The sequence below is a fragment of the Rutidosis leptorrhynchoides genome, chromosome 6, assembly GCF_046630445.1.
Source record: "Rutidosis leptorrhynchoides isolate AG116_Rl617_1_P2 chromosome 6, CSIRO_AGI_Rlap_v1, whole genome shotgun sequence".
NCBI classification, from domain to species: domain Eukaryota; kingdom Viridiplantae; phylum Streptophyta; class Magnoliopsida; order Asterales; family Asteraceae; genus Rutidosis; species Rutidosis leptorrhynchoides.
This window is the reverse complement of record NC_092338.1, coordinates 6,104,416-6,131,325: the sequence shown is the minus strand read 5'-3', so window position 1 is coordinate 6,131,325 and position 26,910 is coordinate 6,104,416.

Genomic DNA, 26,910 nt, shown 5'->3' with positions numbered 1-26,910 from the left:
ACTTATCTAGGGTAAAAACTAGATTTCAAAAGATCAAATGTTTTCATAAAGATCCAATTTCCTTAATGGATCTAAATTTTTATAGTCATGTGGGACTGTAAACCATATCGTTACTACCATTGTTTATACCGCCGTATAGAAATCACTGATGTACAAAGTGTGAAGAATAAAGAAGTGATTCTAGTATTTCAAGACGATATTGCTTGAGGATAAGCAACGCTCAAGTGTGGGAATATTTGATAATGCTAAAAACGAACATATATTTCATAGCATTATTCCTCAAGAAAGACAAGCTTTTAGTTGCAATTGTTCTATTTACAAGAGATATTCGTTTAAATAATAAAAGGTGAAGACAAAAGACAGATTCGACGAATTGAAGACGCAAACGACCAAAAAGCTCAAAAGTACAAAAGACAATCAAAAAGGTTCCAATTATTGATAAGAAACGTCTCGAAATTACAAGAGTACAAGATTCAAAACGCAAAGTACAAAATATAAAATTGTACGCAAGGACGTTCGAAAATCCGGAACCGGGACCAGAGTCAACTCTTAACGCTCGACGCAACGGACTAAAAATTACAAGTTAACTATGTATATAAATATAATATAATATATAATTAATTATATTAAATATATATATATTATATTTATAAATAAAAAACCGTCGGCAGAGAAAGACTCCAAGGACTGAGCTGTAATTTCATTCTCCGCGACTCGCGGAGTTTGAAGAGGATTTTGCCGCGAGTCGCGGAGCCCCAAATTTGAAAACTGCCTATAAAGCCAACCGAATTCTGATCAAAAACCATCATCTTTTTCTTCTCTTATCATACGTAAAATTTATATATATATATATATATAATTTATATTTTAATTTTAATTATAATTCTAATAATAAGGGTATGTTAGCGAATGTTGTAAGGGTGTAAGTCGAAATTCTGTCCGTGTAACGCTACGCTATTTTTAATCATTGTAAGTTATGTTCAACCTTTTTATATTAATGTCTCGTAGCTAAGTTATTATTATGCTTATTTAAAACGAAGTAATCATGATGTTGGGCTAATTACTAAAATTGGGTAATTGGGCTTTGTACCATAATTGGGCTTTGTACCATAATTGGGGTTTGGACAAAAGAACGACACTTGTGGAAATTAGACTATGGGCTATTAATGGGCTTTATATTTGTTTAACTAAATGATAGTTTGTTAATGTTAATATAAAGATTTACAATTGGGCGTCCCTATAAATTACCATATACACTCGATCGGACACGATGGGCGGGGTATTTATATGTACGAATAATCGTTCATTTAACCGGACACGGGAATGGATTAATAGCCACTAGAATAATTAAAACAGGGGTGAAATTACATTCAAGGGTAATTGGTGTAATTGTTAACAAAGTAGTAAAACCTTGGTTTACACGCAGTCGATAACCTGGTGTATTCATTAAACAAAGTATTAAAACCTTGTTACAATTCGAATCCCCAATTAATTGGAATATTTAACTTCGGGTATAATAATAATTTGACGAGGACACTCGCACTTTATATTTATGACTGATGGACTGTTATGGACAAAAACCAGACGGACATATTAAATAATCCAGGACAAAGGACAATTAACCCATGGGCATAAAACTAAAATCAACACGTCGAACATCATGATTACGGAAGTTTAAATAAGCATAATTCTTTTATTTCATATTTAATTTCCTTTATTTTATATTTAATTGCACTTCTAATTATCGCACTTTTATTTATTGTTATTTAATTGCACTTTTAATTATCGTACTTTTTAATTATCGTAAGTTTATTTTATCGCACTTTTATTATTCGCAATTTCATTATCGTTATTTACTTTACGCTTTAATTTAAGTCTTGTATTTATTTTATATTTTACATTAGGTTTTAACTGCGACTAAAGTCTTAAAATCGACAAACCGGTCATTAAACGGTAAAACCCCCCCTTTATAATAATAATATTACTTATATATATATTTGTATTTTTAATAAAAGTAAACTAATATAGCGTTGAGCTTTGTTTAAAGATTTCCCTGTGGACCGAACCGGACTTACTAAAAACTACACTACTGTACGATTAGGTACACTGCCTATAAGTGTTGTAGCAAGGTTTAAGTATATTCATTCTATAAATAAATAAATATCTTGTGTAAAATTGTATCGTATTTAATAGTATTTCCTGCTAAAATTAATAACTATTTTATATACACCTCGCATAACATCAAGTATTTTTGGCGCCGCTGCCGGGGAACTATCTTAAAAGCCGGAAGCACAACGCTAATAAAAAAAATAAAAAATAAAAAAAGAAAACGCGTCGAATTTAAATCTGTCAACTGAATTTCTGAACCCCGCGAGTCGCGGGGTTTGATGTATTAATTACCGCAACTCGCGGAGCCTTTCTGACAGGCGACAAAAAACCCTAATCCTGCATTAATTACGGGTTAGTATTAATTATAATTATTATTTAAACCTAATTATTATTATTATTATTATTAGTTTTATTTTTATTTTTACTTTTTATTTAATTTATGTATTTAGTATTAATTAGTTTTATTAAATTGTAAAATTAGTAGTTTTATTAAAAAAATAATATAAAAATAATATTTTTATAAAAATTGTACTTTTTACAACTTTTTGTATATTTTTATATTTTGTCCCTTTTTAATCGTTGTAGCGTAATATTTGTATTTTTAGCTCATATTTAATTTTAAACTTAGTTTTTGCTATAGTTATTTTTACTCCTAGATTTTTAGGCTTTGCCGTAGAATTCCTTAAGTGCTTTTTCTTTAGACTAAGATTTAGGTGCTTTAGAATTTTGCGACGCCTTTTTAAGTTTTAGTTTCTTTTTAAGTTATTTCCATTTGGGATTTAGTTTTTCCTTGTAAGCTTTAATAATTTTAGACCTTTTACTATGTATCAATTATCATTCCAATTAGTAATCTCAATTTGCGATTATAATTTTAAGTTAGTTGTAGTAATAAGGTTAGGTTAGTCAAGTATTTTTAAGTTTTTATAAGTTTCTTTTATTTTTCCGTCACCTTTTATTTTTCAACCATTTTTTTTTATCTTTTTCGACCTTTTGCGACGAACTCTTTTTCTCTCTTATTTCTCGCCATTCTAGTTTTTAGGACTTAGAATTTTTTCTACTTCTTATCTAAATTTTCTTAAAATTACGAAAATTTATTTTAAGTGGTTAAATTAATAGACATCAAAATTTTCTGGTTCGTAGTAATAGTTGGATTTGTACGTGGACCGGGTTATTGGAGCCAAACAGTCCTCAATTATATTGAGACCAAACGAATCCTGCCCCTCTGCTGCATCTTTTGGCTATTCGAAACGTGGGCAAAATCAGAAAAGTCTATTGATTGGATAACTTATTATAATTTTTCTTTCCTTTTAAAAACTAATAGGATATTCAGTGAATGCACCGAGCAAGACGTTCATCACCTTTTGTACGTTCACCACCTGTAACTCGATCAACACATCGTTTAACAAATATAACCGCCGTTGATTTTTCTTTAGAATCGTCATCCAGTCGACCAAGTACTTCAGTTCAAATTTCCGATAATCCATTTTTTGAACCCAACATCACAATTGAGAATCCGGAAAATATTCAGGAACGGTTCATAGATCCTGAACCACTAAACTTTCCTCCGGAGCCACCAATCATTCAAACAGAGATTGTTGAGGAACGAACCATTAAATCTGAATCCTCTAGTGATTCCGATTCAACAAATTCAATTATGGAGAATCTAGAACCTCTAAGTATGGAAGACCGAATGAGAGCTAAACGCACTGGCCAAGGTCACGCAATTACTCATCCAGACATTAATGCGCCAGATTATGAAATCAAAGGACAAATTCTACACATGGTGACTAATCAATGCCAATTTAGTGGTGCGCCGAAGGAAGATCCAAATGAACATCTACGTACCTTTAATAGGATCTGCACACTATTTAAAATTCGAGAAGTGGAGGATGAACAGATATATCTCATGTTATTTCCCTGGACTTTAAAGGGAGAAGCCAAAGATTGGTTGGAATCGTTACCTGAAGGGGCGATCGATACATGGGACGTTTTAGTTGACAAATTTCTTAAACAATTCTTTCCTGCATCTAAAGCCGTAAGACTTCAAGCAGAAATTGTTACGTTTACACAGAAACCAAATGAAACTCTATATGAGGCATGGACAAGATATGGAAAGTTATTAAGAGGATGTCCGCAACATGGTTTAGACACCTGTCAAATAGTACAAATATTCTACCAAGGATGCGACATCACTACAAGAAAAGACATAGATATAGCAGCTGGTGGTTCTATTATGAAGAAAACCGAAACTGATGCTTACAAAATTATTGATAACACTGCTTCCCACTCACATGAGTGGCACCAAGAAAAAGATATCATTAGATCATCTAAAGCAGCTAGAGCCGATTCTAGCCATGACTTAGATTCCATTTCCGCAAAGATAGATGCTGTGGAACGACGAATGGAAAAGATGACTAAAGATATTCACTCAATACGAATTAGTTGTGAGCAGTGTGGAGGACCACATTTGACAAAAGATTGTCTCAGTATTGAATTAACAATGGAACAAAGAGAGAATATTTCATACATAAACCAAAGGCCTGGAAATAATTATCAGAATAATTATCAACCGCCAAGACCGATTTACAATCAAAACCAGAATTATAACCGAAATATTCCATACAACAACCAACAAGGTCCTAGCAATCAACAAGTATCCAATAATACTTATAATCAGCAAAGACCGAATTTTCAAAACAAACCACCACAACAAACCGATGATAAAAAGCCGAATTTAGAAGATATGATGACGAAGCTAGTTGAAACTCAAACACAGTTTTTCACATCTCAAAAACAAACTAATGAACAAAATGCTCAAGCATTTAGAAATCAACAAGCTTCTATTCAAAATCTGGAACAAGAAGTGAGTAACCTAGCAAGGTTAATAGGTGAAAGAAAACCGGGAAGTCTACCTAGCGATACAAATGCTAACCCCCGGAATGAAACAGCTAAAGCTATTACCACAAGAAGTGGTACAACACTTAAACCACCTGAAATACCTGTAACTTCTGATGAAACCATTCCTACTCCACAAGAACCACAACCTGATCAAGATAAGGAAAAAGAACCGGTAGTTGAAAAGGTTAATGAAGATAACACAGTTAAGGATAAACCTTATGTTAAACCATACCAACCACCACTTCCTTATCCGAGTAAAATGAAGAAAGAGAAACTTGAAGCCGAGCAATCCAAATTCTTGGATATGTTTAAACAGATAAATGTAAATCTTCCTTTCATTGATGTGATTTCAGGAATGCCCAGATATGCTAAATTCTTGAAAGATCTAATCTCAAATAGAAAGAAAATGGAAGAACTCTCGGCTGTTACTATGAATGCTAATTGTTCAGCAGTGCTGTTGAATAAGATACCAGAAAAACTATCTGATCCAGGAAGTTTCACAATTCCATGTTTTCTGGGTAGTCTTAGTTCAATAGAAGCATTGGCAGACTTAGGTGCTAGTATAAATCTAATGCCGTATTCACTATACGCTAAACTAGACCTTGGAGAATTAAAACCAACCAGAATAAACATACAACTAGCCGATAGATCAATAAAATATCCTAGAGGGATAATGGAGAACATGCTAGTTAAAGTTGGTACTTTAGTATTTCCAGTAGATTTTGTTGTTTTGGACATGAAAGAAGATTCTCAAGTTCCTCTCATATTAGGAAGACCATTCTTAAACACGGCTAAAGCAATGATAGACGTGTTCGGTAAGAAACTGACCCTAAGTATAGAGGATGAGAGTGTTACCTTTTCAGTTGATAGAGCAATGCAACAACCACAATCTGCAGATGATACATGTTATTATATTCAAACTATAGATGCACATGCAGAATTATTAGAAGAATTTCCAGAATTACAAGGAACAGGAGAATGTTCTTTAGGAGAAGGTAATGAACCAATTGATGAAGCTGAAATGTTAGCTACACTTATAGCTAATGGATATGAACCAACAACAGAAGAAATTCAAATGCTAAAAGAAGAAGACAGATATCGATATAAATCATCGATAGAAGAACCTCCGAAATTAGAGTTAAAGCCACTTCCAAACCATTTGGAATACGCTTATTTACATGGTGAATCTGAATTACCTGTAATAATATCGTCTTCTCTTACTGAAAATGAAAAATCACAACTCATTTCTGTGTTGAAAGCTCATAAACCAGCCATTGCATGGAAGATTCATGATATTAAAGGAATAAGTCCTTCGTATTGCACACATAAAATCCTTATGGAAGAAGGTCATAAAACGTATGTGCAACGCCAACGAAGACTAAATCCTAATATGCAAGATGTAGTTAAGAAAGAGATTATTAAACTGCTAGATGCAGGTTTGATATATCCAATTTCTGATAGTCCATGGGTAAGCCCAGTTCAATGCGTACCTAAGAAGGGTGGCATGACTGTCATTACAAATGAGAAAAATGAGCTTATTCCTACTAGGACTGTAACAGGATGGCGTGTATGTATTGATTATAGAAAATTAAATGACGCCACCAGAAAAGATCACTTTCCCTTACCTTTCATAGATCAAATGTTGGAAAGATTAGCCGGAAATAGTTACTATTGTTTTCTAGATGGATTTTCCGGATATTTTCAAATTCCAATAGCACCCGAGGACCAAGAGAAAACCACATTCACGTGCCCTTATGGTACTTTTGCTTACAAACGCATGCCATTTGGACTTTGTAACGCCCCTGCAACCTTTCAAAGGTGTATGATGGCGATTTTTCACGACATGATAGAAGAATGCATGGAAGTATTCATGGATGACTTTTCAGTCTTCGGTAATACATTTAAATCATGTCTAGTTAATCTGGAACGAATGCTAATTAGATGCGAAAAATCAAATCTAGTACTTAATTGGGAGAAATGCCATTTCATGGTTAAAGAAGGCATCGTTCTTGGACATAAAATTTCAAAAGAAGGAATTGAAGTGGATAGAGCTAAAGTAGATGTAATTGCTAAACTTCCACATCCCACCAATGTTAGAGGAGTTAGGAGTTTTCTAGGGCATGCCGGTTTTTACCGACGTTTTATAAAAGATTTTTCTAAAATTGCCACTCCTATGAATAAACTCCTAGAAAAGGATGCTCCATTCATCTTTTCAGATGAGTGTATCAAATCTTTTAATATTCTTAAAGAGAAACTCACTAATGCACCAATCATGATAACACCAAATTGGAATCTACCATTTGAACTAATGTGCGATGCAAGTGATTTTGCAATGGGAGCCGTTTTAGGACAAAGGATTGAAAAACGATTTCAACCTATATATTATGCTAGTAAGACATTACAAGGAGCACAAACAAACTATACAACTACGGAAAAAGAACTCCTTGCTATTGTCTTTGCTTTTGACAAATTTCGATCATATCTCGTTCTAGTAAAAACGGTGGTCTATACAGACCATTCTGCTCTTAGATACCTATTTTCAAAACAAGATGCTAAACCAAGATTAATCCGTTGGATCTTACTCTTACAAGAGTTTGATATTGAAATCCGAGATAAAAGAGGAGCAGAAAATCTCGCCGCTGATCATCTTTCTCGTCTTGAAAATCCCGAATTAGAAGTTCTAAATGAATCAGCCATACAAGACAACTTTCCTGATGAATATCTATTGAAGATAGATTATAAAGAAATCCCATGGTTTGCAGACTATGCAAACTACTTAGTTTGTGGATTCCTTGAAAAAGGATTATCGTACCAAAGACGAAAGAAATTCTTCAGTGATATAAAACACTATTTTTGGGAAGATCCACATCTGTTTAAAAGTTGTCCCGATGGAATAATACGCCGATGTGTATTTGGAGATGAAGCTAGTAAAATTTTAAACCATTGTCACACAGGACCAACAGGAGGGCATTATGGGCCTCAACTAACAGCAAGAAAAGTTTATGATGCTGGATTCTATTGGCCAACAATTTACAAAGACGCACACCTTCTTTGAAAATCCTGTGATGCATGTCAAAGGGCCGGAAAAATAAGTCAACGTGATGAAATGCCACAAAATGTCATCCAAGTATGTGAAGTATTTGACATTTGGGGTATTGACTTTATGGGTCCATTTCCAAAATCTCATAATAATCTATATATACTCGTAGCCATTGATTATGTATCTAAATGGGCGGAAGCACAAGCTCTCCCAACTAACGATGCACGAGTTGTAGTCAACTTTTTAAAACGTCTTTTTGCAAGGTTTGGAACACCGAAAGCTTTAATAAGTGATCGGGGTACTCATTTCTGTAATAATCAACTTGAGAAAGTTCTTAAAAGATATGGAGTAACTCATAAAATCTCCACCGCATATCATCCACAAACAAGTGGACAAGTTGAAAATACAAACCGAGCTTTAAAACGTATTCTAGAGAAAACCGTAGGATCAAATCCGAAGGAATGGTCCATTAAATTGGAGGATGCACTCTGGGCTTTTAGAACAGCCTACAAAACTCCAATTGGAACCACACCTTTTAGACTTGTTTATGGAAAAGCATGTCATCTTCCAGTAGAAATTGAACACAAAGCATTTTGGGCTTTGAAAACATGTAATCTTGATTTACATGAAGCCGGACGTCTACGATTAAGTCAACTAAACGAATTAGAAGAATTAAGACATGAAGCATACGAAAATTCGTTAATCTATAAAGAAAGAACGAAGAAATGGCATGATAAAAGAATCAGAAGTTCAAAAGAATTTAAAGAAGGAGACAGAGTTCTTCTTTTCAATTCACGATTCAAGCTATTTCCTGGAAAATTGAAATCAAGATGGTCTGGACCATTCATAGTCAAAAGAGTTTTCCCATACGGAACGATAGAATTGATAAATTCAAATGGGATTGAATTTAAAGTTAATGGTCACAGAGTTAAACATTACATACATGGTCCGATGGAAGTCGACAACAAAGTTAATCACAATTTCGACACCACAGCTAACTAAGTGTGGGGAGAATCAAGTCTTTAAAGGATAATATGTATTTCTGTTAGAGTTAGATTGTCTGTTTTCGTGTAGTTCTCGAAAATGGAACCCGAATGGTCTTTCCCTAGCAGACCCTAAAGAACTAGTCTTCTCCCCCCATTCTGAATTTTTATTTTTTTTTAGGTTTTTACAAAATGAAGACTGCCTGTGAACTAAACCATGGTCTAATGCTACACGCTTTGATCACTAAACGTAATAATGACATACTCCCGAGTGAAATAGTATCAGTAATCAGAGAAAGAATGGACGGAGTTAGAAAAGAATCCAGATGCGAAGATAATAAGTTACAATTTGGTAAAGGAAAATCAAAATCCGCAGCGAAAAGAAGAGCACGACACCTAGAAAGATGTCACAAATGCGGAAAATGGTCACATGGAGGTAAATGTTCAAATAATCAAACCTATTCAAATACCGAATTTGTTACTTTATGCAGAGACGGACCGTTCATATGTTTAGAAGAAAAGATACTGAATGCTCGAGGTTACGCCTATGTAGCCATGGAAAACCAATTAAACCGACTATCTTATGAATGGGATAGATCATATAACTAAGAAATCTATTTCACAGGTATGTCTGTACAGTTTTTATTTTTATTTTTATTTTTAACCTTTTGATAATAAACGCTAATTTGTTCGCTAAAAAGTATTAAATTGGTATTAAATAAAATTAGGTTTGGCGACCGAAATTATTGATATCATTCAAAAATTTATTACATCACTGCGAAATTTAACGTTTATTCTTAAGATATAAATATCTTTAATCAATCAAACCAAAATATTTCAAAAATTTGTCATGAGTTAAATTAGGTCTTGGAACCGAAAATACTTTACCGAAAAGAGGGGCGCATATTTTTGATAATATTTGATTGATTAAAGTGGGATAAAAAGACAAAAAGATTTTTAATTTTATTTTTACCATGTTTTTAATCTTAATATTTAAATCTTAAATTAATATTGTAAACTCTGTAAAAACAATATATTTAAAATTGTAAATATTTGAAAAATTAATATAAGTTTGATATGAATTTATAAATTTTTAAATTAAGTTTGGTGTGAACTTTTAATTTTTAAAATATAAATTTTTAATTTTATGCATTTCAAATTTTAAGTTTGGTGTGAATTTTTAATATTAATTTTGAATTTTATATTTAAGTTGTGTGAATTTAAAAACAAAAATTTACTTTATCTCATTAAGTTAAGAATATGATTTTTAAAATTCGTCGTAAGTTGAAGACTAGGTCTTTGAACCGAAATTGCTTTACCCGAGGGAGGGACGAGAACTTTTATTATCATTATTTTTAATCTTATTGATTTAAAGTATGCCAAAAACATTAAAAAACCCAAAAATCTTAGCTTTTAAAACAATCGCTACAAAAAGACAAATTTTAAAATTTTGTCGAAGGACGGACTAGGACATCGATCCGAAACGACCTCGTCCTAAATAACAAGGGAAACAAAATTTTAAAATTAAGTACTTAATTGTTTCAAAAATTAATGATTATAAAAAAAAAAAAAAAAAAAACTCCGCGGGTCGCGGAGTTTGGAGGGTAAATCCCCGCGACTCGCGGGAGGACCGGATTACAGAAAAAAAAATAAGAGCTGCAACAGCTCAGTTTCACACTCCACACCCAAAAATACAGCTCGAAATACTCCGAAAAAACCCGAAAAACACCCCCAAAAATCCCAATTTTTAACCGTTAATCACCAAATTTTTTGCTAAAATCATGTTGAGAAGGATGCTATCTAAGAATTACTCAAGAAAAACGGTAAATTTCTACACCTAAACACCATTTAATTCGAAATTTGGTGTTCTTGAGTCATTTTTTCCCCAATTTGATTTTGATGCTTTTTAGTGTAATTAGACTTAAATTGTTTATGTATTATGCTTGTATAACCTAGATTGATGCTGTTTAACATAATTAGAAGCCTTAAACTTCAAATTTTGAATAATCTAGGGTTTGTGTTCTTGAGCAAAATTGGGGCTTTTTGATATAAACAGGTTATGGCCGATTTTTGTCATGAATTGTTGCTAAATTGAGTAGTGTAACATGTCTAGGTAGTTAAATAATCCAAACTTTGAGCCTAAACATGATTTTGAGAATTCAAGTGGACTTTTTCAAGTCTAAAATTCATGAACTTGATTTTTGAAAGATAATGCCATTTGAGACTTGTTTGATTGCTAGTAATGATTATTTTGACATGTTATTTGAGTTGAATGCTTATGAACTTGGCGAAAATTTTCGTATATGCTTATTTGAAAAAGTGTAGATTTGATAAAAATGTGAAAATAAGCTTAAGTTTGATATAAATTGATAATGTCATTGTAATTATTTTGATTGATGATTTTGCTGACACTAATGCATATTTGGATGCACAAAAATTGTGTTTGATGTGTTTTGCAGAATGAAAGGGGTGAATCTTCATCCCAAGCCCGCAATGCTCCTGCTGAGAATTTGGAACAACAGGAGGTAGATAACTACTACAAGCAGGATATACCTCATCCAGTCATGACCTTTTCCGATATGCACTTGGAAGAGTTGCACCCGAACCTGAGATTTGACAGACTTTGGATAGATTATCCAAAATATCAACGGGGTTTGCATACTCTTCATTCTAAGGTTGTTGAGGTACCGAGGGTCATAGAATGGGGACCCTTAGAAGCTGTAGAATTGGCCGGGCCAATTAGGGAATTACTTGTACAGAGGTATGGTAATTCTTCTTTTAATGACTGGATATGTTTATTCACCATACGCAGACCTGTATATAAAGTATGGTGTGAAGAATTGTTATGTAGTATAGAGTTGAATGATCGGGTAGCTAGTTTAACCGATCGTTCTTTTATTAGATTTTTGTTAGGCGGTTCGATGCGCCACATGTCTTTACTGGACATGGCTCAGGCTTTACGTATATATACGCCTGAGGAGTTAGCGTCTGCCGATTGTAGAGGATTGATACTAAACGGTAGAAAGATAGATGAGAATTTTGATACACACGGTGTGTGGAGTCAAATGACAAGCCATCACCGTTTCAAAGAGGGAAATTACTCTTATTTGGATATAGATAGAACTGAATTAAGAGTGATACATAGGTTTTTAGCTAATTCGATTACACAAAGGGGTAAAAACAAGGAAAAAGTAAATGAACAGGATTTGTTTTACCATATGTGTATTCGAGACCCACAAAGCGCTGTAAGTATACCATATTGTGTGGGTTATTATTTATCAGCTATGGTTCGGGGGATGCGACCACATAGCATAATAGGAGGTGGAATTTTTATTACTTTGATTGGTGAATATCTCGGTGTGGATATAAGTCGGGGGGGATTATTAGTAGAAGAACCAGAACCCCGCGATACTATAGGTTTAAATGTATACCATGGTGCGAAAGTTTTGAAGAGGCGAAATAACGCCGCAGTACGATACCATGGTAGACATCCACAGGTGGAGAGAAACCAGCAGCAAGGTAATGTAGGAGGGGGGAATGAGATGCAAGAAATGCATAGGTTTATAGCTTCTCAGGAATACGAAAATGCTAGACAGAGAGCATTTGAAGATTGGCAAGTTCATCAGAACCAGATCATAGCTCATTGCCAACATATAGGTAGAAACTATATTCCTACACCGAAACCCGTCTTCCCTCCTTGGTCTATAGAGATGCAGCCACCATATCCTACGTATGACCCTGCCGAAGCATTCTATAGCACTTATGGTTATGCCTGGAACCCCTATTGGTACCAATATCATCCTTAGTTTACTTATTATTATTTTTTTTATTTTGTAATTTGTAATTATTGATACGTTTAATATTTTTGTTAATATTGTAATCATTTTTATAATTATCTAACTTTTATTCTTAGATTTTAATAATTTTTGAATGTGGGGTAATATACCAAACTTCAAAAATATGTATATATGTTTGCAGTTTATTTTATGTACACAACAGGGTAAAACAACGCATTTTCAAAGACTGGCATTAAGTTCAGCAAAAGCAACTAATTTTGACGACAAGATGCAAAATATATGTGAAATAACAACAAGACGGAATGAACAAATGATGTGCACCATTTATCATTCAGCAAACAAACGCCAATATATTTGGAAACTTTGGTAAAAATTTAATCATTTTCACACAAATCACCCTCAATAATTTAAATTGTTACTGATTTCTTGCAAATGAGGGCATTGCAAGATCTTAAGTGTGGGAAGGGGTTAAATTCTTTCGGATTTTAAAATTTTTTACTTTATACACTTGGTTACCATTAAAAATACTAGTAAAGCAGTAGTTGTATTAGAATCTAGTGCTCTCTGATAAAAAAGAACAGCCCTAGTCTTATATACTGACTACCCAATTCTAGTAAAATTTTTCAATTAAATGAATTCAAATCATGTTTATACATATTTATGAACGATAAAACTAGGTTTTAACACCGAAATTATTGTTATCTCAGAAAGAACATAAATTAAGAAACAAACTAAAATGTCAAAATTCATTTAAAATGGAATAGAGGACGATAAAAAGAAAAATAAAAAACCAAGTGTGGGAAAATTTACCAAGTTATTTTAAACATATGTCACATATATCTGTAACAAATAACTGAAAATACTTTTGCTTTGGACTAAACTAAACTGTTTTACCCGATGAAAGAAAAGAAGAGATGGATCTACATGATGAATCAATTCCATCATTAAAAGGAAGTAAAGTCTTCCGAAAAAGAAACGCGCTTCTTGATTTAGGTCATGAAGTTGTCGTCCAGACCAGCTGTAGGTTGACGAAAAATCTAGAAAAGTCATCACTAAAATCAGCAGGAAATCCACGGACCTCAGCATTAAACAGGGTCGCCAAGTGGTCAGATTTATCCTAACCATGAGAAGGATTTATCTCGTACAATGGGGGGGCACCATGCAAATTAGCTGGATAAGACTAATGAATCAGATCCCCAGAAAGGATAATCTCCTTAAAGATTAAAAATCAGCTTTTAAGACTGATATTACTCAATCCTAGAGATTGACCTTAAAGATTGAGAATTCAAACTCATGGAATTCAATGATATCTAAACTCGAGCTTAAACGAGAAAATATTTTGATCAAAATTACAAACCGATTTGTTTTCTGAAAACCCTATTTTCAATGCGTTCATTACCATTGAACGTAAAATCCTAGGAATTCACCTGGAATTCATTAGGTCACCTGAACCAAATCGGGTGTCAACCGTAAGAACGGTGGTTGCATAGTGGTCAAAGACAGGACCTTGTGCCAGACCGAAAAAATTATAAGGGTGAGCTTTACTATTGCTCCTACCAAGGATAGTAATTGCGTCCGACACGTTATAGACCATAATTAAAAGCATGTCAGGGGACATTGCCTTAACAGTTGCTTGTTCAACGCTTTCCTTTACAACCGGACGGTAGTTTACCGAAAGGTAATATACGGGACAAGTAAACTGGACGTGTTGCTTTCCAAATACAAGGTTAGCAAGTGGGTGACACAAAACCGCAAGTTTTGAGCTAAAATTTTCAAATCTGAAACCCATCAAACCCACAAAAATATTTTGCAAACACCGGTAAAGGGTTATTTCGGAAAACTTATCTAGGGTAAAAACTAGATTTCAAAAGATCAAATGTTTTCATAAAGATCCAATTTCCTTAATGGATCTAAATTTTTATAGTCATGTGGGACTGTAAACCATATCGTTACTACCATTGTTTATACCGCCGTATAGAAATCACTGATGTACAAAGTGTGAAGAATAAAGAAGTGATTCTAGTATTTCAAGACGATATTGCTTGAGGACAAGCAACGCTCAAGTGTGGGAATATTTGATAATGCTAAAAACGAACATATATTTCATAGCATTATTCCTCAAGAAAGACAAGCTTTTAGTTGCAATTGTTCTATTTACAAGAGATATTCGTTTAAATAATAAAAGGTGAAGACAAAAGACAGATTCGACGAATTGAAGACGCAAACGACCAAAAAGCTCAAAAGTACAAAAGACAATCAAAAAGGTTCCAATTATTGATAAGAAACGTCTCGAAATTACAAGAGTACAAGATTCAAAACGCAAAGTACAAAATATAAAATTGTACGCAAGGACGTTCGAAAATCCGGAACCGGGACCAGAGTCAACTCTTAACGCTCGACGCAACGGACTAAAAATTACAAGTTAACTATGTATATAAATATAATATAATATATAATTAATTATATTAAATATATATATATATTATATTTATAAATAAAAAACCGTCGGCAGAGAAAGACTCCAAGGACTGAGCTGTAATTTCATTCTCCGCGACTCGCGGAGTTTGAAGAGGATTTTGCCGCGAGTCGCGGAGCCCCAAATTTGAAAACTGCCTATAAAGCCAACCGAATTCTGATCAAAAACCATCATCTTTTTCTTCTCTTATCATACGTAAAATTTATATATATATATATAATTTATATTTTAATTTTAATTATAATTCTAATAATAAGGGTATGTTAGCGAATGTTGTAAGGGTGTAAGTCGAAATTCTGTTCGTGTAACGCTACGCTATTTTTAATCATTGTAAGTTATGTTCAACCTTTTTATATTAATGTCTCGTAGCTAAGTTATTATTATGCTTATTTAAAACGAAGTAATCATGATGTTGGGCTAATTACTAAAATTGGGTAATTGGGCTTTGTACCATAATTGGGCTTTGTACCATAATTGGGGTTTGGACAAAAGAACGACACTTGTGGAAATTAGACTATGGGCTATTAATGGGCTTTATATTTGTTTAACTAAATGATAGTTTGTTAATGTTATTATAAAGATTTACAATTGGGCGTCCCTATAAATTACCATATACACTCGATCGGACACGATGGGCGGGGTATTTATATGTACGAATAATCGTTCATTTAACCGGACACGGGAATGGATTAATAGCCACTAGAATAATTAAAACAGGGGTGAAATTACATTCAAGGTTAATTGGTGTAATTGTTAACAAAGTAGTAAAACCTTGGTTTACACGCAGTCGATAACCTGGTGTATTCATTAAACAAAGTATTAAAACCTTGTTACAATTCGAATCCCCAATTAATTGGAATATTTAACTTCGGGTATAATAATAATTTGACGAGGACACTCGCACTTTATATTTATGACTGATGGACTGTTATGGACAAAAACCAGACGGACATATTAAATAATCCAGGACAAAGGACAATTAACCCATGGGCATAAAACTAAAATCAACACGTCGAACATCATGATTACGGAAGTTTAAATAAGCATAATTCTTTTATTTCATATTTAATTTCCTTTATTTTATATTTAATTGCACTTCTAATTATCGCACTTCTATTTATTGTTATTTAATTGCACTTTTAATTATCGTACTTTTTAATTATCGTAAGTTTATTTTATCGCACTTTTATTATTCGCAATTTCATTATCGTTATTTACTTTACGCTTTAATTTAAGTCTTGTATTTATTTTATATTTTACATTAGGTTTTAACTGCGACTAAAGTCTTAAAATCGACAAACCGGTCATTAAACGGTAAAAACCCCCCTTTATAATAATAATATTACTTATATATATATTTGTATTTTTAATAAAAGTAAACTAATATAGCGTTGAGCTTTGTTTAAAGATTTCCCTGTGGAACGAACCGGACTTACTAAAAACTACACTACTGTACGATTAGGTACACTGCCTATAAGTGTTGTAGCAAGGTTTAAGTATATCCATTCTATAAATAAATAAATATCTTGTGTAAAATTGTATCGTATTTAATAGTATTTCCTGCTAAAATTAATAACTATTTTATATACACCTCGCATAACATCAGCGGCTAACATGCAACATAAAGAAGCATGCTATGCTTACGGGTTAGTAATGTTCGCTTCTCACCAAAGTGAGAAAAAGAACATCGGGCTACAACTATTAAACAAAACGTTCCCACAAGTGACAGAGTCGGTAATTGGGGTAAGAAATGAGGTTTTTAGGTTATTATGAGACTGTTGGTCATTACGTAACCCTCGTCCCTTTGACGACGTTACAACACGCTGTCTTATCAACGGCCATAACGGTTATGTTCCACAAGACCAAGGATGGGAAGTAGCCCTAGTAAAACCAAAATGCATGACTTGTTTCTGGATGTATGAATTATTGCCTTTGCTGAACGACTTGTGTACTAGCTAGAATTATCTTCACAACTATCTTGTATCAAAGTTATTGTGTGCTATATTTCATGCTTTATGTAAAATAAGCGGTATTGTAAGTTTGTAAAATATTGTATAAAAGTTTGAACGCGAAATATTATTACAATCAGTTTTTCATATAGAATTGTAGTAGTTGAATTGTATATTAGCTACTAAGTATGAACTTAACGGGTAGGTACTACCCGAATTTAAACTTATAAAATACTAATATGAAGAAAAAGCTTTTATAAATGAGTTCATATTATGCTACGAAATACTATTAACTACTCTTAATATTCTGTATGATTAACTTGTTCCATTTGAATATTTTGAAGGAAATGGCACCGACTACTCGACACACCGTGAATATGAATGAAGAGGAATTCCGTACTTTTCTAGCTTCAAACATAACCGCAGTACAGGCTGCGCTACATACCAACAATAACCTTTGATCTAGCAGTACAGGAAATCGTGTAGGATGCACCTACAAAGAATTCACTGCCTGCAAATCTTTGGAATTTGATGGAACCGAAGGACCGATCGGATTGAAACGGTGGACCGAGAAGGTCGAATCGGTGTTTGCCATAAGTAAGTGTACTGAAGAGGACAAAGTGAAGTACGCTACGCATACCTTCACAGGTTCTGCGTTAACATGGTGGAATACCTATCTAGAGCAAGTGGGACAAGATGATGCGTACGCACTACCGTGGTCAGCATTCAAGCACTTGATGAACGAGAAGTACCGTCCCAGAACCGAGGTCAATAAGCTCAAGACAGAACTTAGAGGGTTACCAACCCAAGGATTTGATATTACCACGTACGAAAGACGATTCACAGAATTGTGCCTATTGTTTCCGGGAGCGTTCGAAGATGAGGAAGAGAAGATCGACGCGTTTGTGAAAGGATTACCGGAAAGAATCCAAGAAGATATAAGTTCACACGAGCCCGCCTCCATACAACAGGCATGTAGAATGGCTCACAAACTAGTTAACCAGATTGAGGAAAGAATTAAAGAACAGACGGCTGAAGAGGCCAATGTGAAGCAAGTCAAAAAAAAAGTGGGAGGAAAACGGTGATAAGAATCACCAATACAACAACAACAGAAATTACAATAATAATCGCAACAATTATCCCAACAATCGCAACATCAATCGCAACTACAACAAACGGCCCAACAACAACAACAACAACAACAACAGCAACTACAACAATCGTCCCAACAACAATAACAACCGCAACAACAACAACAATCAGAAGCAGCTATGCCAAAGGTGTGAAAAGTATCACTCGGGGTTCTGCACCAAATTTTGCAACAAGTGTAAAAGAAATGGTCATGGCGCGGCGAAGTGTGAGGTCTACGGACCAGGGATTAACAGAACGAAAGGAACAAATGGTGTCGGAACGAGTAATGGCGGTGCAAGTAGTGTCGGAGCAAGTTATGCCAATGTAGTTTGTTATAAATGTGGAAAACCGGGCCACATTATTAGAAATTGCCCGAACCAGGAGAACACGAATGGACAAGGCCGCGAAAGAGTTTTCAATATTAATGCGGCAGAGGCACAGGAAGACCCGGAGCTTGTTACGGGTACGTTTCTTATTGACAATAAATCTGCTTACGTTTTATTTGATTCGGGTTCGGATAGAAGCTATATGAGTAGAGATTTTTGTGCTAAATTAATTTGTCCATTGACACCGTTGGATAGTAAATTTTTACTCGAATTAGCAAATGGTAAATTAATTTCAGCAGATAATATATGTCGGAATCGAGAAATTAAACTGGTTAGCGAAACATTTAAGATTGACTTGATACCAGTAGAGTTAGGGAGTTTTGATGTGATAATCGGTATGGACTGGTTAAAAGAAGTGAATGCAGAGATCGTTTGTTACAAAAATGCAATTCGCATTATACGAGAAAAAGGAAAACCCTTAATGGTGTACGGAGAAAAGGGCAACACAAAGCTACATCTTATTAGTAATTTGAAGGCACAAAAACTAATAAGAAAAGGTTGCTATGCTGTTCTAGCACACGTCGAGAAAGTACAAACTGAAGAAAAGAGCATCAATGATGTTCCCGTCGCAAAAGAATTTCCCGATGTATTTCCGAAAGAATTACCGGGACTACCTCCACATCGATCTGTTGAATTTCAAATAGATCTTGTACCAGGAGCTGCACCAATAGCTCGTGCTCCTTATAGACTCGCACCCAGCGAGATGAAAGAACTGCAAAGCCAACTGCAAGAACTATTAGAACGTGGTTTCATTTGACCAAGAACATCACCATGGGGAGCTCCTATTTTGTTTGTCAAGAAGAAGGATGGTACATTTAGGTTGTGTATTGACTACAGAGAGTTGAACAAACTTACCATCAAAAACCGTTATCCACTGCCAAGAATTGACGACTTATTTGATCAACTACAAGGCTCGTCGGTTTATTCGAAGATCGATTTACGTTCTGGATATCATCAAATGCGAGTAAAGGAGGACGATATTCCAAAAACTGCTTTTAGGACGCGTTATGGTCATTACGAGTTTATGGTTATGCCGTTTGGATTAACTAACGCACCAGCTGTGTTCATGGACCTTATGAACCAAGTGTGTGGGCCATATCTTGACAAGTTTGTCATTGTTTTCATCGATGACATACTTATTTACTCAAAGAATGATCAAGAGCACGAAGAACATTTGAGAAAAGTTCTAGAAGTATTGAGGAAAGAAAAACTGTACGCTAAGTTTTCAAAGTGTGCATTTTGGTTGGAAGAAGTTCAATTCCTCGGTCACATAGTGAACAAAGAAGGTATCCAGGTGGACCCGGCAAAGATCGAAACCGTTGAAAAGTGGGAAACCCCAAAAACTCCGAAGCATATACGTTAATTTTTAGGATTGGCTGGTTACTACAGAAGATTCATCCAAGATTTCTCCAAAATAGCAAAACCCTTGACTGCATTAACGCATAAATGGAAGAAATTTGAATGGAAGGATGAACAAGAGAAGGCGTTTCAATTATTGAAGAAAAAGCTAACTACGGCACCTATATTGTCATTGCCTGAAGGGAATGATGATTTTGTGATTTATTGTGACGCATCAAAGCAAGGTCTCGGTTGTGTATTAATGCAACGAACGAAGGTGATTGCTTATGCGTCTAGACAATTGAAGATTCACGAACAAAATTATACGACGCATGATTTGGAATTAGGCGCGGTTGTTTTTGCATTAAAGACTTAGAGGCACTACTTATATGGGGTCAAAAGTATTATATATACCGACCACAAAAGTCTTCAACACATATTTAATCAGAAACAACTGAATATGAGGCAGCGTAGGTAGATTGAATTGTTGAATGATTACGACTTTGAGATTCGTTACCACCCGGGGAAGGCAAATGTGGTAGTCGACGCCTTGAGCAGGAAGGACAGAGAACCCATTCGAGTAAAATCTATGAATATATGATTCACACTAACCTTACTACTCAAATAAAGGAGGCGCAACAAGGAGTTTTAAAAGAGGGAAATTTAAAGGATGAAATACCCAAAGGATTGGAGAAGCATCTTAATATTCGGGAAGATGGAACCCGGTATAGGGCTGAAAGGATTTGGGTACCAAAATTTGGAGATATGAGAGAAATGGTACTTAGAGAAGCTCATAAAACCAGATACTCAATACATCCTGGAACGGGGAAGATGTACAAGGATCTCAAGAAACATTTTTGGTGGCCGGGTATGAAAGCCGATGTTGCTAAATACGTAGGAGAATGTTTGACGTGTTCTAAGGTCAAAGCTGAGCATCAGAAACCATCAGGTCTACTTCAACAACCCGAAATCCCGGAATGGAAATGGGAAAACATTACCATGGATTTCATCACTAAATTGCCAAGGACTGCAAGTGGGTTTGATACTATTTGGGTAATAGTTGATCGTCTCACCAAATCAGCACACTTTCTGCCAATAAGAGAAGATGACAAGATGGAGAAGTTAGCACGACTGTATTTGAAGGAAGTCGTCTCCAGACATGGAATACCAATCTCTATTATCTCTGATAGGGATGGCAGATTTATTTCAAGATTCTGGCAGACATTACAGCAAGCATTAGGAACTCGTCTAGACATGAGTACTGCCTATCATCCACAAACTGATGGGCAGAGCGAAAGGACGATACAAACGCTTGAAGACATGCTACGAGCATGTGTTATTGATTTCGAAAACAGTTGGGATGGACACCTACCGTTAGCAGAATTTTCCTACAACAACAGTTATCATTCTAGTATTGAGATGGCGCCGTTTGAGGCACTTTATGGTAGAAAGTGCAGGTCTCCGATTTGTTGGAATGAAGTGGGGGATAGACAGATTACGGGTCCGGAGATAATACAAGAAACTACCGAGAAAATCATCCAAATTCAACAAAGATTGAAAATCGTCCATAGTCGACAAAAGAGCTACGCGGACAGTAAAAGAAAAGATATAGAGTTTGAAATTGGAGAAATGGTCATGCTTAAGGTTTCACCTTGGAAAGGCATTGTTCGATTTGGTAAACGGGGGAAACTAAATCCAAGGTACATTGGACCATTCAAGATTATAGATCGTGTCGGACCAGTAGCTTACCAACTAGAGCTACCTCAACAACTCGCAGCTGTACATAACACTTTCCACGTCTCAAATTTGAAGAAATGTTTTACTAAAGAAGATCTCACTATTCCGTTGGACGAAATTCAAATCAATGAAAAACTTCAATTCATTGAAGAACCCGTCAAAATAATGGATCGTGAGGTTAAGAGACTTAAACAAAGCAAGATACCGATTGTTAAGGTTTGATGGAATGCTCGTAGAGGACCCGAGTTCACCTGGGAGCGTGAAGATCAGATGAAGAAGAAATACCCACATTTATTTCCAGAAGATACGTCAACACCTCCAACTGCTTAAAATTTCAGGACGAAATTTATTTAACGGGTAGGTATTGTAGTGACCCGAACTTTTCCATGCTTATATATATATTAAATGAAAATGTTATTTACATGATTAAGTGTTTCCAACATGTTAAGCAATCAAACTTGTTAAGACTTGATTAATTGAAATAGGTTTCATATAGACAATTGACCACCCAAGTTGACCGGTGATTCACGAACGTTAAAACTTGTAAAAACTATACGATGACATATATATGGTTATATATATAGTTAACATGATTTTATTATAAGTATATATCTCATTAGGTATTTTAACAATGAGTTATATACATAAAAATGAGACTATTAATTTAAGAAACTCGAAAACGATATATATAACGATTATCGTTATAACAACGTCTTACTAGGTACATATGAATCATATTAAGATATTGATACACTTGGTTAATTATGTTAAATTATAAGTAAATATATTATTAAGTGTATTAACAATGAAATACATATGTAAAAATAAGACTACTAACTTAATGATTTCGAAACGAGACATATATGTAACGATTATTGTTGTAACGACATTTAACTGTATATATATCATACTAAGATATATTATATATCATAATATCATGATAATATAACAATTTAACATCTCATTTTTTATAATAAACAATGGGTTAACAACATTCAACAAGATCGTTAACCTAAAGGTTTCAAAACAACATTTACATGTAACGACTAACGATGACTTAACGACTCAGTTAAAATGTATATACATGTAGTGTTTTAATATGTATTCATACACTTTTGAAAGACTTCAATACAATTATCAAAATACTTCTACTTAACAAAAATGCTTACAATTACATCCTCGTTCAGTTTCATCAACAATTCTACTCGTATGCACCCGTATTCGTACTCGTACAATACACAGCTTTTAGATGTATGTACTATTGGTATATACACTCCAATGATCAGCTCTTAGCAGCCCATGTGAGTCACCTAACACATGTGGGAACCATTATTTGGCAACTAGCATGAAATATCTCATAAAATTACAAAAATATGAGTAATCATTCATGACTTATTTACATAAAAACAAAATTACATATCCTTTATATCTAATCCATACACCAATGACCAAAAACACCTACAAACACTTTAATTCTTCAATTTTCTTCATCTAATTGATCTCTCTCAAGTTCTATCTTCAAGTTCTAAGTGATCTTCATAAATTCCAAAAGTTCTAGTTTCATAAAATCAAGAATACTTCCAAGATTGTAAGTTTACTTCCAAGTTTTCTAAATCCATTCCAAGTAATCATCCAAGATCAAGAAACCTTTGTTACTTACAGTAGGTTATCTTTCTAATACAAGGTAATAATCATATTCAAACTTTAATTCAATTTCTATAACTATAACAATCTTATTTCGAGTGGAAATCTTATTTGAAATTGTTTTCGTGTCATGATTCTGCTTCAAGAACTTTCAAGCCATCCAAGGATCCTTTGAAGCTAGATCCATTTTTATTATTTCCAGTAGGTTTATCCAAGGAACTTGAGGTAGTAATGATGTTCATAACATAATTCAATTCATACATATAAAGCTATCTTATTCGAAGGTTTAAACTTGTAATCACTAGAACATAGTTTAGTTAATTCTAAACTTGTTCGCAAATAAAAGTTAATCCTTCTAACTTGACTTTTAAAATCAACTAAACACATGTTCTATATCTATATGATATGCTAACTTAATGATTTAAAACCTGGAAACACAAAAAACACCGTAAAACCGGATTTACGCCGTCGTAGTAACACCGCGGGCTGTTTTGGGTTAGTTAATTAAAAACTATGATAAACTTTGATTAAAAAGTTGTTATTATGGGAAAATGATTTTTATTATGAACATGAAACTATATCCAAAAATTATGGTTAAACTCAAAGTGGAAGTATGTTTTCTAAAATGGTCATCTAGACGTCGTTCTTTCGACTGAAATGACTACCTTTACAAAAACGACTTGTAACTTATTTTTCCGACTATAAACCTATACTTTTTCTGTTTATATTCATAAAATATAGTTCAATATGAAACCATAGCAATTTGATTCACTCAAAACGGATTTAAATCTGTTTTGAGTGAATCAAATTGCTATGGTTTCATATTGAACTCTATTTTATGAATCTAAACATAAAAAGTATAGGTTTATAGTCAGAAATATAAGTTACAAGTCGTTTTTATAAGAGGTAGTCATTTCAGTCGAAAGAACGACGTCTTGATGACCATTTTGAAAAACATACTTTCACTTTGAGTTTAACCATGATTTTTGGATATAGTTTCATGTTCATAAGAAAAATCATTTTCCCATAAGAACAACTTTTAAATCAAAGTTTATCATAGTTTTTAATTAACTAACCCAAAACAGCCCGCGGTGTTACTACGACAGCGTATATTCGGTTTTACGGTGTTTTTCTTGTTTTCCGGTTTTAAATCATTAAGTTAGCATATCATATAAATATAGAACATATGTATAGTTGATTTTAAAAGTCAAGTTAGAAGGATTAACGTTTGTTTGGGAACAAGTTTAGAATTAACTAAACTATGTTATAGTGATTACAAGTTTAAACCTTCGAATAAGGTAGCTTTAAATGTATGAATCGAATGATGTTATGAACATCATTACTACCTCAAGTTTTGTGAATAAAGCTACTGGAAATTAGAAAAATAGATTTAGCTTCAAAGGATCCTTGGATAGCTTGAAAGTTCTTGAAGCAGAATCATGACACGAAAACAAGTTTAAGTAAGATCATCACTTGAAATAAGATTGTTATAGTTATAGAAATTGAACCAAAGTTTGAATATGAGTATTACCTTGTATTAGAAAGATATCTTACTGTAAATAAGAAAGATTTCTTGAGATTGGATGATCACTTTACAAGATTGGAAGTAAGCTAGCAAACTTGGAAGTGTTGTTGGTGTGTTCTTGAGTAGTGGTTTTGTATGTTGATCTAGGTTACCTAGATTGAACTAGATTGAGCTAGATTATGAAGAACAAGATGAAGAACACTTAGAACACTAAGAGAGTAATTGAGATAGAGTAATTTGATGCAAGTAAGTTGAATGAAAATGTGTTTGTGGTGGTGAAAGTTCACGTGAACTTTAGGTGTAGATAAAGGATTCATTAGTTTGTAATTTAGCTTAATCATTCATGGTAAATGACAAAGGATGATCCCTACATGTTGCTATAATGGATGATGAGTCATTTAGGGCTGCTAAGATCAGATAATTGAGTGTATATACTATTAGTACATACATCTAAAAGCTGTGTATTGTACGAGTACGAATACGGGTGTATACGAGTGGAATTGTTGGTGAAACTGAACGAGGATGTAATTGTAAGCATTTTTGTCAAGTAGAAGTACTTTGATAAGTGTCTTGAAGTCTTTCAAAAGTATATAAATACATATTAAAACACTACATGTATATACATTTTAACTGAGTCGTTAAGTCATCGTTAGCCGTTACATGTAAATGTTGATTTGAAACCTTAAAGTTAACGATCTTGTTAAATGTTGTTAACCCGATGTTTATTATATCTAATGAGATGTTAAATTATTATATTATCATGATATTATGATATATTAATATATCTTAATATGATATATATATAATTTAAATGTCGTTACAACGATAATCGTTACATATATGTCTCGTTTCGAAATCCTTAAGTTAGTAGTCTTGTTTTTACATATGTAGTTCATTGTTAATATACATAATGACATGTTTACTTATCATTTATCATGATTAAACATAGTGTATCAATATCTTAATATGATTCATATGTATTTAGCAAGACGTTGTTATAACGATAATCGTTATATATATCGTTTCGAGTTTCTTAAATCAATAAACTCAATTTTATGTATATAACTCATAGTTAAAATACCTAATGAGATACTTACTTATCATAATATCATATTAACTATATATATAATCATATATATGTCATCATATAGTTTTTACAAGTTTTAACGTTCGTGAATCACCGGTCAACTTGGGTGGTCAATTGTCTATATGAAACCTATTTCAATTAATCAAGTCTTAACAAGTTTGATTGCTTAACATGTTGGAAACACTTAATCATGTAAATATCAATTTCATTTAATATATATAAACATGGAAAAGTTCGGGTCACTACAGTACCTACCCGTTAAATAAATTTCGTCCCGAAATTTTAAGCAGTTGGAGGTGTTGACGTATCTTCTGGAAATAAGTGCGGGTATTTCTTCTTCATCTGATCTTCTCATTCCCAGGTGAACTTGGGTCCTCTACGAGCATTTCATCGAACCTTAACAATTGGTATCTTGTTTTGTTTAAGTCTTTTAACCTCACGATCCATTATTTCAACGGGTTTTTTGATGAATTGAAGTTTTTCGTTGATTTGGATTTCGTGTAATGAAATAGTGAGATCTTCTTTAGCAAAACATTTCTTCAAATTCGAGACGTGGAAAGTGTTATGTACAGCCGCAAGTTGTTGAGGTAACTCAAGTCGGTAAGCTACTGGTCCGACACGATCAATAATCTTGAATGGTACAATATACCTTGGATTTAATTTCCCTCGTTTACTAAATTGAACAACGCCTTTCCAAGGTGCAACCTTAAGCATGAGCATCTCTCCAATTTCAAATTCTATATCTTTTCTTTTAATGTCGGCGTAGCTCTTTTGTCGACTTTGGGCAGTTTTCAACCGTTGTTGAATTTG